At 35.7% G+C, this 15,248-nt stretch overlaps 1 pseudogene; it reads left to right on the top strand.

Annotated features, from left to right (window-relative positions):
* Positions 1 to 1,781: 1,781 nt before the first annotated feature.
* Positions 1,782 to 14,701, top strand: LOC139822704 (uncharacterized; annotated as a pseudogene).
* Positions 14,702 to 15,248: the final 547 nt, after the last annotated feature.

Genomic DNA, 15,248 nt, shown 5'->3' with positions numbered 1-15,248 from the left:
TACAATCAGACATTGCAGGAATCCCCAACACAAGTATATTTATTAGAACAAGTAATATTATTTAAAAAACTGTTGTGACCTTTTTTTGGACACTAGTGTTCGATCGTTCCACTGAGGAGGCGGGATACAATGATCAACACTTTTGATTGAAATAAATACGGCTTTTACTGATCACTTTGCTTTTACAATTTATTCACGTGAAACGCCCGTCGCTGCCCGACTCTAATTACCCTCTTGTCTTCTTCTCTCGCTTCCTTTCGTAGCCTTGTGCGGCCTTTGTTATCGCTGAGTTGCTCGATCGTATGTAGGCCGATCGCGCAACTCATAATCTTGCTGACTCGGCTTAGCGTAACTCTTTCGGGCTTTCACGGTCGCGTTCCCTATTGTTATTCTCAGTCTTTCTCAATACTATTCTTATTTATTAATACTTTAATTGGAGCCGCAACATCCCTCCCCCTTTGAGAGAAGAAAACTACGGTCTGTAGTTTTCGTTACAGTGTTTCGCTGCTTATCCTACTTATATTTCTATTAGGGTGGTGTATTTGCTTTATTATTTTCTGCGGTTACATTTTCCTTATCTTTTAATATAGCATCGCTGGGTCGCTCTGTATGTGCGGTCGGGCGCTTGCTTGTTTCTTATTTCTTTTTATTACACAGATACTTATTCCTATTGCGCTTAATATAATTACAATTATCAGGGTCGATCCTACGGGATATATGACATAAGGATTTTTTATTATGCTATCTTGGGATTTTTCTAATTCTTTATTTATTTCGTTTATGTCTAAACTTAATTCCATTAATTCGTTGGGGTTCTTAATTACAGGTTCTAGTCTGATTTCTTTTTTTGCTTGTTCTTTAATCGGTCTATTTTCGGTCATTAGTGTTAGGTTAAAGTCCGCTAAAGTGCATCTGTATTGGTTTCATGTTTGTCTGTCGTTTTGTCTTTATTATAATGTCAGGCGTAGTTAGTTTACAATTTTCATTTATACTTATTTCTTCTGTTGTCCTTATTTCTATTTTTTGTTCCGCCTGATCATTACATTGTAAGGTTAGTTTTTGTTTTTTTCGGCGTTGAGAATAGCCACGTTTGTGGTTCGATTACTGTTATCTATAAAGTTACGTTTGACATTGGCTGTGTTCCTTTTTTACTGGTAGTGCTGTCGAAATGACGCCATAACAGTGCACTGCGGAAGCCGTTCCAAAATTGATTTCAGTGTGGCAGCACAATTGTGATGTCGTATTTCGGAACAACTTGCAGTGCACTGCAAAACTAACCTAGAACGTAATTGTTCGTGTGTGTTATTAGCTCCAACCGGAGTCCGGAGTTAATAACCTCAAGATTAGAAAAAAATGAAAAGAACGACAATGTTAGTATGCTGCACAATCGCAGAAATGTTATGTGAAGACAGTAGTAGTGACAGTTCCGATGAAGATGAATTGCTACATTTTATATATCCTCCCGTAAAAATTAATCGACCGCGCATAATAAATTATTTAGATATCGTTTATGAATATTCTAATGCAGAATTTAAAAGTCACTTTAGGTAATGTATAAGTACTAACATAATATTTGGTTGCTTTTATATTGCTATATTGCCGCAAAATTATAATTTGAAAAGAAAAGAAATTTTTTAGAAACATTTTTTGATTGCAGGATTTCTTGTAAAGTTTTTTATTTTTTATTAAATATAATTAAACCACAATTGTTAAAACAATCAGAAAGATTTGGGCGAAAAACATTTTCTGCACAGGGACAATTGTTGGTAGCAATATGGACTATGGCAACACCGGATTCTTATAGGTATTTTTTATACATAAATAAAAAAACAGCAAAAAATACACTGAGTAGACAGATATTTAAATTGTGATTATTCTCTATTTAATAAAATTATTCTATTTCTAATAGATCAGTTTGTGATCGATTTAACATTGGACGAGCAACTGCTTGGCGTACTGTTAGAAGAGTTTCTGCAGCTATTTACCGTTTAGCACCTCAATATATTAAGTGGCCAAATGAGGAGGAAGCTCAATATATTTGGACCAATATTGAACTGAAACATGGGTTTCCGAAAGTTGTAGGTGCTATAGATGGCACACATATAAGAATGATAAAACCTAATAAACACGATGAAAGCTATATTAATCGTAAAGGTTATCACTCGATGCAATTGCAAGTAAGTAAAATTAAAAATATAATCTAAACTCGAATGCAGTATAATAAATTACAGAAAAAAATGTACACGATAATAAAGGAAATATAATGGAATAATAAATTACTAATTAATATATATTAATGTGTTTAAATGCATTTCTATTTTGTTCTTTTGTTATAGGTAATATGTGATTCAACATTGAAATTTATACATTGTTATGCAGGACAACCAGGATCTGTTCATGACATGCGTGTTTTCCGATTGAGTGGTTTTTAAGCAATGTGTACAGATAATTATTTTCCTGCAGGTAGCCATATAATAGGTGATGCTGCATACACTTTACAAAAACATGTCATGGTACCGTTTAAAAATAATGGTCACTTGACAGATGCGCAAATAAACTTTAACAATTACATATGTCCTGCTCGTGTAATGGTGGAGAGAGCCATTGGATTATTGAAAGGACGTTTTCGTAGCTTACTAGATAAATTATACATGAGAAACTTGATACCAAAATACATTATAGCATGTTGTGTACTACACAATATTTGCATTTTAAATAACGATTTTATAGATATTCCTATAATTATAGAGGATAGAAACGATAGAAATGTACTTAATATTGTACAAAATAATGAAAATGAAGATGGTCAAGGTGGAATTCAAAAAAGAAATGCAATTGCGTATATGTTAAGTCAAAGATAAATTTATTAATTTTTATTAAACAACAAATATAATAAGGCTCTGAACAGAAAAACAAGGTAAATAATGGGCTATGAGAGCCAACGCAGGATCTAATATGCGAAAATTATAATTAACAAATTCTTAGTCAATACATTAAAATATCAACAAATTAAAAATTATCAAACGTTTCTGCCCTGAATTGGGCCCTCTTCAGTGATAGTAGTCAAAGAACGCATATACGATGTATAAGAAATTAAATTAATAAGCACGTGAGCGGCGGTATCGCAACGAGCTGACACGAAGACGTAAGCACAGATATAGGAAAAGTTCGTATTCTTGAGAACATCGAGCGCGCATCTCGAATCCGCGATGCTATAAGGCGTATGTCAACGTAACGTAACAAATTAAATGCTGACACAACGACACAAGCACAGATATGGAAAATGTTCGTATTCTTGAGAACATCGAGCGCGCATCTCGAATCCGCGATGTTATAAAGCGTATGTCAGGCCCGCATCCGTGCAGCAAACGAATGTGAGAGTCAATCTCGTCTTCCATAGCAGAGGGAGACGAAAGGTGGCAAACTGTGGCCCGGCAGAACTGCAGAATGCAGTGAATGTTAAGAACTGTATAATAGATAGAAAATAATTGACTTACTGCATGCTACACGAACAGCGGTATAAACGTATCAGATGGTATTCATAGCCATTCTCCATCCGGAGAGAGCGATCTGTAGTCGTCGGTGTCGGAACTACTAATGCGAGTTCGAAGGACGCACGCCGTGAACTCGGAGACACGCAAGCAAAAACAAACAGGCATATAGGCGAAAATACAAACAACCGCACAAAAGAAATTAAAGAATTTATTTAAACAGTAGAACGGTGTTTTATTTTATTTATTAGCGGAATGTAAGCCTCGCCTAAAAAGGCAGTGTCCGTATGTAAGTTAATGCCATTATGTTGTAAGCCAATATGTAACATTTCAGAGACCAAGTGTCTGACATAGAACGGTTCTTTGTCGAGAATTGCAGCATTCCCGAAATCAAACTTGTGGTTATTATCCACGCAATGCATCTGTACCACCGAATGTCCCCCAGGATTTACTCGTTTATGTTCTCTAATGCGAGTTCCCAAAAGTCTGTCCAGTATAGGAAGCGTCGCAATCAGAGCAATTAATGCGATACACAACATTGCTCTGAGAAGCATTATCGACTATGTCCTTATGTACTTTGATGAGACCATTAAGTCGGTTAAACCCGTATAAACTCAATTTTTTGTCTACAATGCTAGTGAGATGGGTAAACTTCTCTGAAATATTTTTTACATACGAAACAGACAGGTAAGACTTGCTTGTTAGATCTTCATCGTCGGAAGATCTCGATAGAGATCTTTTGTGAAGAGATTTAAGTTTTTCCAAAAGAATCGCGAAAACAAAGTTCAGCGGGTAACCATTTTCGAGTAAGAGTGTAACAGCCAGAGACAGATTTTTTTGGTGGAAAACAGGATGGGAAAGTCTAAAAGCTCTGTCAATTAGTCCCAATACTACTCCTCTTTTTTGGCTATTAAGATGGCTAGAAAAGAAGCTGAGGTATCGTCCAGAGAAAGTTGGTTTGTGATACCAATCGAATATTAATTTTTCATTGGCAACTATTATTGTGGTGTCAAGAAAATTGAGAGTGTTATTATCGCTGATTTCTATCGTAAATTGTAGCCTGTTATGGATGGAATTAAAAATATCAAGAGTGTCTTGTATGAACTCAACAGGCGCTGCAGATGCAACGTCGTCGACATAACGAAAATAAAAAGGCGGAATATATTTTAGTCGTTTTAAAGCTTTGTTTTCAAGGTCTCGCATAACAATCTGCCGCCTCAGGGGACAGAGGGGAACCCATAGGGCTACCATGAGTCTGTCTATAAATGATATTGTTGAAGGTGAAATAAGTAGAGTCAAGTACGAATTTAAGAGCGGCTAAGAATTCATCTCGCGGTAATTTAGTATTCGAGGATATAAGATTTCATTGTCTGCATACGCTATTCATAACTAATTCGGTCGGAACATTCGTGAAAAGTGAAATGACGTCTAAAGAAAAAAGAACGAATTCGGAGGGAAATTCTTTGTTGTTCAATTTTTCTACAAGAGTAAAACTGTCTTTAATGCTGGCTTCGCTTATAGGCAGACTTTTATGTAAAATCTTTTGTAAGAACGAAGCTAAATCATACAGAGGGGTGTTAATGGAGGACACAATGATTCTAAGTGGGCAGTTTGGTTTGTGGATCTTAGGTAAACCATATGCCCTCGGCAAAATGCCGTCACTGACATAGTGAAAGATACTCTCGTTTTGTGATGTACTTTTTATTTTTCCACCGTGTAAGGTGGGAAACAAGCGTTGAAATGCGATTCACCTTCAACAATATCATTTATAGACAGACTCATGGTAGCCCTATGGGTTCCCCTCTGTCCCCTGAGGCGGCAGAGATTGTTATGCGAGACCTTGAAAACAAAGCTTTAATACGACTAAAATATATTCCGCCTTTTTATTTTCGTTATGTCGACGACGTTGCATCTGCAGCGCCTGTTGAGTTCATACAAGACACTCTTGATATTTTTAATTCCATCCATAACAGGCTACAATTTACGATAGAAATCAGCGATAATAACACTCTCAATTTTCTTGACACCACAATAATAGTTGCCAATAAAAAATTGATATTCGATTGGTATCACAAACCAACTTTCTCTGGACGATACCTCAGCTTCTTTTCTAGCCATCCTAATAGCCAAAAAAGAGGAGTAGTATTGGGACTAATTGACAGAGCTTTTAGACTATCCCATCCTGTTTTCCACCAAAAAAATCTGTCTCTGGCTGTTACACCCTTACTCGAAAATGGTTACCCGCTGAACTTTGTTTTCGCGATTCTTTTGGAAAAACTTAAATCTCTTCACAAAAGATCTCCATCGAGATCTTCCGACGATGAAGATCTAACATGCAAGTCTTACCTGTCTGTTCCGTATGTAAAAAAAATTAACAAGCACAGTAACAACTGTGCCGCAATCAACTACGTCTATTAGAATAGAACATATATGGAAGAGGCATTGAACATCGAGTCTGTGTCCGACATCGTGCGAGAGAGAAACGTTAATTGTGCGAGAGAGAAAGGTAGTGAAGCCTAATCGTCCGCAATGCGCATACGCAGATATCGATAACCATATAGTACTATTTCATGTTAAAGTATTCAGCGAAGGAAACTAGACGTAGGGCTACGTCAACTGTCAGTTGACGTAGTTCGACGTTGTTGGCACAAACTGTGCCGCAAGCAACAACGTAATTTTTTCATTTTTTCGGTAAATAATTGACCGAATTTCAAAATGTGAAAGCAGCAACTTCATAACATAACACAGACAAATGACATAGACACTACGCGGCGCATCGTCGTGTATTTTCGCGTTATTAAGATTCAACATCGACCTTTATATCTAGGGCAGCGACATCATCCTTTGGTTTACCCTTGAAACTTGGTGACATTTATGAGTATATGTTCGGCTCAGAAATTCGAGCTCAGAAGTTCGAGCCGAACATATACTCATAAATGTCACCAAGTTTCAAGCTAATCGGCTTCTCACATTCTATATAGATTTATTTATTTATTTATTTATTTATTTATTTATTTATTTATAAATATATTTATTTATTATTTTTTTGATTTAATGTTTTATTTATTTATTTATATATTGTTTTATTGATTTATTGAATTATTGATTTATTTATTTATTGATATATTTATTTTTATTTATTTATTTATTTATTGTTTAATTTATTGATTGATTGATTGATTTATTGATTTATTAATTTATTAATTTATTGATTGATTGATTGATTGATTGATTGATTTATTTATTTATTAATATATTTATTTATTAATTTTTTGATTTATTGTTTAATTTATTTATTTATTTATTAAACCTTGAAAAGTATTAAAAGAAAATATACTTTATTATATAGTTTTTGAAAGCTCTCGATGTAAGCTAAATGTTTTTGCAATTTAATAAATAAATAAATGAATAAATGAATGGATGAATGTATTTAATAAATAAATGAATGAATGGATGAATGGATGAATGAATGAATGGATGAATGGATAAATGGATGAATGGATGAATGGATGAATGGATGAATGGTTGAATGGATTTAATAAATAAATAAATGAATGAATGAATGAATGGATTGATGAATGGATGAATGGATGAATGGGTTAATGGATGAATTGATGAATGGATTTAATAAATAAATTAATGAATGAATGAATGGATGAATGGATGAATGGGTGAATGAATGAATGGATTTAATAAATAAATAAATGAATGAATGAATAGATGAATAGATGAATGGATGAATGGGTTAATGGATGAATGGGTGAATGGATGAATGGATTTAATAAATTCATTTATTTATTTATTAAATCCATTCATCCATTCACCAATTTATTCATTCACCATTTATTCATTTATCCATTCATCCATTCATCCATTCATTCATTTATTTATGTATTTATTAAATCCATTCATCCATTTATTCATTCAATTATTTATTTATGAAATTGCGAAAACCCATAGCTTACATCGAGATCTTTCAAAAACTATATAATAAAGTATATTTTTCTTTAATACTTTTCGAGAAAAAGAAAACGTTGCATGAAAACGTTGCAAGAAAACGTTGCATGAAAACGTTGCAAGAAAACATTGCAGTCGTACCCCCATACCCCCCGAGAAAGACGTAGTTCTACGTCAAAATATTTCAGAGAAGTTTACCCATCTCACTAGCATTGTAGACAAAAAATTGAGTTTATACGGGTTTAACCGACTTAATGGTCTCATCAAAGTACATAAGGACATAGTCGATAATGCTTCTCAGAGCAATGTTGTGTATCGCATTAATTGCTCTGATTGCGACGCTTCCTATACTGGACAGACTGGCAGACTTTTGGGAACTCGCATTAGAGAACATAAACGAGTAAATCCTGGGGGACATTCGGCGGTACAGATGCATTGCGTGGATAATAACCACAAGTTTGATTTCGGGAATGCTGCAATTCTCGACAAAGAACCGTTCTATGTCAGACACTTGGTCTCTGAAATGTTACATATTGGCTTACAACATAATGGCATTAACTTACATACGGACACTGCCTTTTTAGGCGAGGCTTACATTCCGCTAATAAATAAAATAAAACACCGTTCTACTGTTTAAATAAATTCTTTAATTTCTTTTGTGCGGTTGTTTGTATTTTCGCCTATATGCCTGTTTGTTTTTGCTTGCGTGTCTCCGAGTTCACGGCGTGCGTCCTTCGAACTCGCATTAGTAGTTCCGACACCGACGACTACAGATCGCTCTCTCCGGATGGAGAATGGCTATGAATACCATCTGATACGTTTATACCGCTGTTCGTGTAGCATGCAGTAAGTCAATTATTTTCTATCTATTATACAGTTCTTAACATTCACTGCATTCTGCAGTTCTGCCGGGCCACAGTTTGCCACCTTTCGTCTCCCTCTGCTATGGAAGACGAGATTGACTCTCACATTCGTTTGCTGCACGGATGCGGGCCTGACATACGCTTTATAACATCGCGGATTCGAGATGCGCGCTCGATGTTCTCAAGAATACGAACATTTTCCATATCTGTGCTTGTGTCGTTGTGTCAGCATTTAATTTGTTACGTTACGTTGACATACGCCTTATAGCATCGCGGATTCGAGATGCGCGCTCGATGTTCTCAAGAATACGAACTTTTCCTATATCTGTGCTTACGTCTTCGTGTCAGCTCGTTGCGATATCGCCGCTCACGTGCTTATTAATTTAATTTCTTATACATCGTATATGCGTTCTTTGACTACTATCACTGAAGAGGGCCCAATTCAGGGCAGAAACGTTTGATAATTTTTAATTTGTTGATATTTTAATGTATTGACTAAGAATTTGTTAATTATAATTTTCGCATATTAGATCCTGCGTTGGCTCTCATAGCCCATTATTTACCTTGTTAATTTTTATTATTATTGCAATGTTTTCAAAGGTAACAAAATGTACGCTTTTATATCACATGTAAATAAACTTTTGCAATAAACATAACAAATCTTTGTAATAAGTGTAGTCATTTATCAATAAATAAAAATTTCTCATGTAACTTATTACTTCTATATGTACGGTATCACATCACACGTTAACTACACTTTTATAATAAACATTAATTCTCACATAAATATAGTTATTTATCAATTAAACCAAAATTTTCATAAATTACTTTTGAACATAATTTTCATTGAAATATTAAAGGAAAAGAATACAGTATTTGTAATATTAGTTTAGTAAGTACATAAGTTTTGTAATAAGTGTAGTTATTTATCCATAAATAAAAATGTATCATGTAACTTTTTACTTCTATATGTACGGTATCACATCACATGTTAACTACACTTTTACAATAAACATTAATCATCACATAAATATAGTTATTTATCAATTAAACCAAAATTTTCATGTAACTACTTCTGAACATAATTTTCATTGAAATATTAAAGGAATAGAATAGAATATTTGTAATAATAGTTTAGTAAGTACGTAAAGTTCAAAGAGTGCGACTTTGTTTTTAACATGAACACATTCATGTATGTACTTCTTAAAACAAACTAAATATATAAACTTTAAAAAATTAAAATACACTAAATTATATATAAATAAACAAGTTAAAATGAACAACTTTCTTAAGACTCATGCTGCATGATTGCTGCTCGCTGCTTCACACTTGAAACGTCTGCGTGAGCCTTTAACAGTCTTATTAAAGTTTTGTAATAATATTATTTCTTCTCCATTACTTGCTGTATTAAATTTTTTAGATCAGATAAGTCCATTTTTTCTTTATGCTGCTTGTCTTTCTGTTCAGCACGAGTTTTCTTGTGATCTAAAATTTTTTGTTTGTACGAAGTAAAAGAAGACTGATTCTCTATAAACAAAAATATTTATCTTTATTATTTCAAAAGTTTTGTTCAAAATTTATTTTGTTCAGACACAATATGTAACTGTTATGTATGTAGGAATTGAACGCATATATACCTTTATTTTTTCCTCTTGTAGCTTGGTGACTTGACTCTTCCAATTCATCAGTTATATTAGAACCAGCTACTGCTATTGGTTGAATCCATGGTTTTGTGCCAAATAAATCATTCATTTCCTGAAAGATTATAAATTGTAATTGTTTCACATAAATATACATAAAGAGTATAGTTATATAATATAATAACAAATATAATTAGAGAATGTAAATTTATATACATCAAGGAATTCCCACGTCTTTCTTAAGTTACCGGATTTATTGTTATAGTCTTTAACTTGTTTGTAAGTTTTTTTTAGGGTTTGAAATTTTGTGCAACATTTTTTTCCTGGAAGATTATAACCGTTTTCTGACATTTTCTTTGCTATATGTTCCCAACACGAATGCTGCTTAGTTTTTCCAGAAGTAAACATTGCTTTATCTTCCTTATATAACCTTATTAATAACAACGTTTTCTTTTTACTCCAGATGTAAGTATCTACAAAACAATAATAAATAATTTTACAAATAAAAATAAAGATTAGATATATAAAAATTATATAACATATCTTCTTTATTTGATTGTTTATTCAGCTCATTCGAATCTGGGTCATCTATACATTCTTCATCTATTTATGTATTATTATTTATAGTTAATAGAATATTTAAAATATGTTCCGATATTCATTGTCAGTATGGAAAATCCATATACGTAATACGAATATAGATTTTTAGTACTGTTAATGAATATCGGAACGCAATCAATATAATAGAAAGAACATTTTGCTTTAAATAAGTATTATTATTACATACCACCCCGTGATGTAGATTTGCAGCTTTTGCAGATTGTGATTTATTACTTGATACCCCTGAACCTATTGATATAAATTAATTTTAAAAAAATTATAACATTTATACTTTTAATAGTAGAGTCCTCTTTACGTTATAAATGTTTATAAGCAAGAAATAAATTAATAAAAGTGAATTATTTAACAGTCAAATATCTACAATCAAGTGTGGATCTCTTTTAATATTACATACCACCATCTGTCTTTCCTTTTGCATGTACGAATAAGTTATAAGCATATTCCTCATCTGTAAAATTAATTAACGTTTTCTAAAAAAGAATGTATCATATTTTTTATATAAATATACTTATCTAGCTAGAAATGACTTATTGATCGACGAGTCATTTCTCACCGGGCATGTATATTTCGAGGTTAAAAAATATTAGTCTAATAATACATTCAAATTTTTACAAGTTAAATTTATAAATAATTTGTACTTACCAGTCCGTGCTTTATGCGCATTTTTCGCATCAACCCCCACTATTAACGTTTTATTTGTTTCGGGATCTATTAATTCCAATTTTTCCATCAAACTCATCGAACTGCTCGCCCGGCTCGCCGCCATATTGCACTGCAATTGCCTCACCTCTTCAGCCGCAGTAGTTACAGTGCCAAGATGGTTGCTACTTATGACGTCATTGATGGAACTAGATACTGTTGCAGTGCACTGCATTCTTATAACGGAACAAATTTGGCAGTATTGCCAGTGCTCGCAGTAAAAAAGGAACACAGCCATTATTTGACGTTTTTTGCAGGTATTTACATATCATGGCGTTTTTACATAAACTTCCACCTCGCATGGTGCGTCGGCTTTTATAAAGTATACCGGGTAGTTTTGGTTACATATATATTTTACTCCGTTTCGTTTATAATCATTAAAATCACGCTCCTCTAACGTTATATAATTATGATTCTCTTTATCTATCGCTAATATGTTGTGAGTAATTCTTAAAAATGTAAAAATATTCGGTTATATAGACAGGTAATGGTGTCGTTCTTATTATTTCATACACGGGGTATGCTACCACGGGAAATTTAATTATTGTGTAAATTTTCGGATTAGCGATTACGCGTATTAACGCGTTAATTTCTACGTAACTCTGTATATCGTTTCAATTTTCTAATCTAACTTTGAATAGAAAATGAGATCCTCGCGTCAATTGTGACGTCGCCTCTTTTAATTCCGTTATTATATTTTTTATCGGTAATAGACGAGTGAGTATGATTCCTTCTCGCGAATATGTGAGGTAATCTATCGTGTCTTTCACGTCTTCTGTTAAATCTTCTGTAATTGTGGTTATCAAGAGACACGGCAGTGTCTCGCGTTAAGTACACGCGGAGCGAGACCGACCTTTTACGCGACGCGACGGGTTGCGAGTACCCGAGATGTTGAGATCTTGATAACGAGTGAACGGATCAAGTTCTAAGTAGACTTGATCGATAGCTTGGGGTCGAATTAGGGGGGGGGGGGTGTCTCTTATAATATTCCGCTACGTGCCCTACGAGCGGAGATATTGTGACGCAAAAAGTCCAAATGTAAAAATTTATTTTTAAGATACTTCTTCTTCTACGTCGACGCTCTCATTCAATATTATTATGATTATCAGAGAAATGTCACTTTCACTTTTTCGACGCTGGCGGCGCAGGTATCGCCAGTTTCGATATCGCGCGCGTATTTCGATCGATCTAGTAGGTAGGTAAATTAGGTCGATAGACTTATCGGTCAGGAGAAAGATTTCTATTTAGGTAAATTAGGTATACATATAATATATATTGAGTCAATTGATTCATGTTTATCTGGAGAGATTTCGTATCCTTAAATCGTATTACCACCGCTGCCGGAAAAGAAGGTTTTCTACGCTTGGCAGAAAGTGCCGCTAGGTAATTTTTAAGTCGATTCTTATGAATCAAGCTTGAATTCGATGTCTAAGTATCCCAGGTTCCCGATGACGAGGTCCAGATAGTGCGCTTCATAGTTTTCGGTGTCCAGGTGTAATAATACGTTGAATTCGATGTCTACGTGTCCCAGGTTGCCGATGACGAGGTCCACATAGTGCGCTCCGTAGTTTTCGGTGTCTACGTGTATTAATACCTTGAATTCGATGTCCACGTGTCCCAGGTTGCCGATGACGGGATCCAGATAGTGCGCTTCATAGTTTTCGGTGTCCAAGTGTAATCGTACGTTGAATTGGATGTCTAGGTGTCCCAGGTTGCCGATGACAAGGTCCACATAGTGCGCTCCGTAGTTTTCGGTGTCTACGTGTATTAATACCTTGAATTCGATGTCCACGTGTCCCAGGTTGCCGATGACGGGATCCAGATAGTGCGCTTCATAGTTTTCGGTGTCCAAGTGTAATCGTACGTTGAATTGGATGTCTAGGTGTCCCAGGTTGCCGATGACAAGGTCCACATAGTGCGCTTCGTAGTTTTCGGTATCCAGGTGTAATAATACGTTGAATGCGATGTCTAGGTGTCCCAGGTTGCCGATGACGATGTCTAGATAATGAGCTCCGTAGTTTTCGGTGTTTACGTGTATTAATACCTTGAATTCGATATCTAGGTGTCTCGGGTTGCCGATGACGAGGTCCACATAGTGCGCTCCGTAGTTTTCGGTGTCTACGTGTATTAATACCTTGAAATTGATGTCTGGGTGTCCTAGGTTGCTGATGACGAGGTCCAGATAGCGCGCTCCGTAGTTTTCGGTGTCTAGGTTTAATAATATCTCAAATTCGATGTCTACGTGTCCCAGGTTGCCGATGACGAAGTCCACATACACGGAGAAAACTGTTCAAGTTTCACACTGTAGGTTACTTATTTACAATTATTCCAACCGCTTTCGCTCGCTAGTATACTGTTGTTGACTGGTTTCCGAATTCAGGATACGAAATACCCTAGTGTAGTTTTTTCGTAAGGATAGGAACTAGCAGAGTATGGTTTAATACCGCCACTCAGTAGGTGTGATACTTACCAAATATCACTGCAAAAGTGTGATCGGAGCCATACTTCCATCCTAACGCATTCACAGTCTGAGACTGTGAAACGCGTGGATTGACCATTCGTGTCCATGTCCGTCCGTAGACACCGTGTGGCAATGCGAATACAAGTATTGGTTTTTTCGGTTACTTTCTTTAAATACCGTTAATAGTTTTAATTATTTAATATAATTCGTGAAATTGGAGTGAATGATTATGAAAATAATATTAAATAACATAACCTCTAAACAGAGTAAGACCCTGAGCAATGGGTTTATGTAAAGAAAAATATTTCACCCCTTTTGGAGGGTGTTCTGGCGGTCAAATGAAATTTTGTATGTCGTGTACATTGTTCCTACATCCCAGATGTACGAAAAAAAAACTCAAAACCAAATAAATATTTATTTTTGCTAGGCACCGAACGTATGTAAATTCAAGCATATATTTATTGCATTTAAAAATATATTTCTAAAAAGATGTAATTTTGATGAGGTTGTAACCGGACGTTGCGATTTGGGTGTCCAAATCCCGATGTTTTCTTCCTTAACACGGTCGCCACTCAGTTTAACCTTTACCAACCGAGAAGGTAAGTAATCATGAATTTCCGGATTATCTGTCTAATTCTATTCCTTTATTTTCAGGTTCCTGCCAACGCTGGATCATCACCGCTACTACTCAATCTCCGCTTCACCGCTCCGAGGGATTTAGCCGCTCAAGGAACTCCGTTTCATTGACGCCGAGGGACTTCGTGGGATCACCGCCGATGGATCAGGTAAGTAACACAAGGTAAGTAAATGACGATAATTCCCGAATTATTTCACAATATGATTCAATAATTTATTCAATTGAATGTTTTCCCGCAGGAAGTTGTTCACAGATCTTTGTTGTTCACAAAATGGCTGATACGCGTGTCGCTGGATACAAGTACCCCAGGTAGCAAGCACTCGTCATTTTGACGTCAATTGACGTCAAAAGACGTCAAAATGACAGACTTTTGACGTCAAAAGACTTTTGACGTCAATTGACGTCAAAATGACGAGTGCTTGCTACCTGGGACTGTACGCTTCGCTTCCACTCTTCACACTCGGTGACTAAGCACCACTCGCTTTCGTATCGCGAGCAAGTAACGCGTTTCCGCGGGCGTCGTGCCGGTTGTTGTGAACCGCGGGGCAACCATCAACGCGTCCGGGCTCGACTCGCGGAATTGATTCTATACGAGGAACGTTAGCGCGCGATTTTAATGTCACCTACTCGACGATCCCCGACCGACTGCCCCGAGTTACGCTCCTCGCTTGGGCTCCCCACTTCTGGATCGCAGCCCCACTCCGTCGCCTATTGCGCCGTAGTGCCAGATGTTCGCCAGATGTGCGGCTTTCTCTTTTCCCCTTCTACGCGTGTTTACGCGTACGGGCGACCTACCGCGTCAACATGGAAATTTCCACCGAATCTGCGCTCGCGCGCACCGCGCGCCCTGGGCCCGATGCACCAGGTTTCCAACTTTTG

This window comes from Temnothorax longispinosus, chromosome 12 (assembly GCF_030848805.1).
Source record: "Temnothorax longispinosus isolate EJ_2023e chromosome 12, Tlon_JGU_v1, whole genome shotgun sequence".
Taxonomy (NCBI): Eukaryota; Metazoa; Arthropoda; class Insecta; order Hymenoptera; family Formicidae; genus Temnothorax; species Temnothorax longispinosus.
The sequence above is the reverse complement of the archived record's forward strand: the minus strand, read 5'-3'. Positions and strand labels throughout refer to the sequence as shown.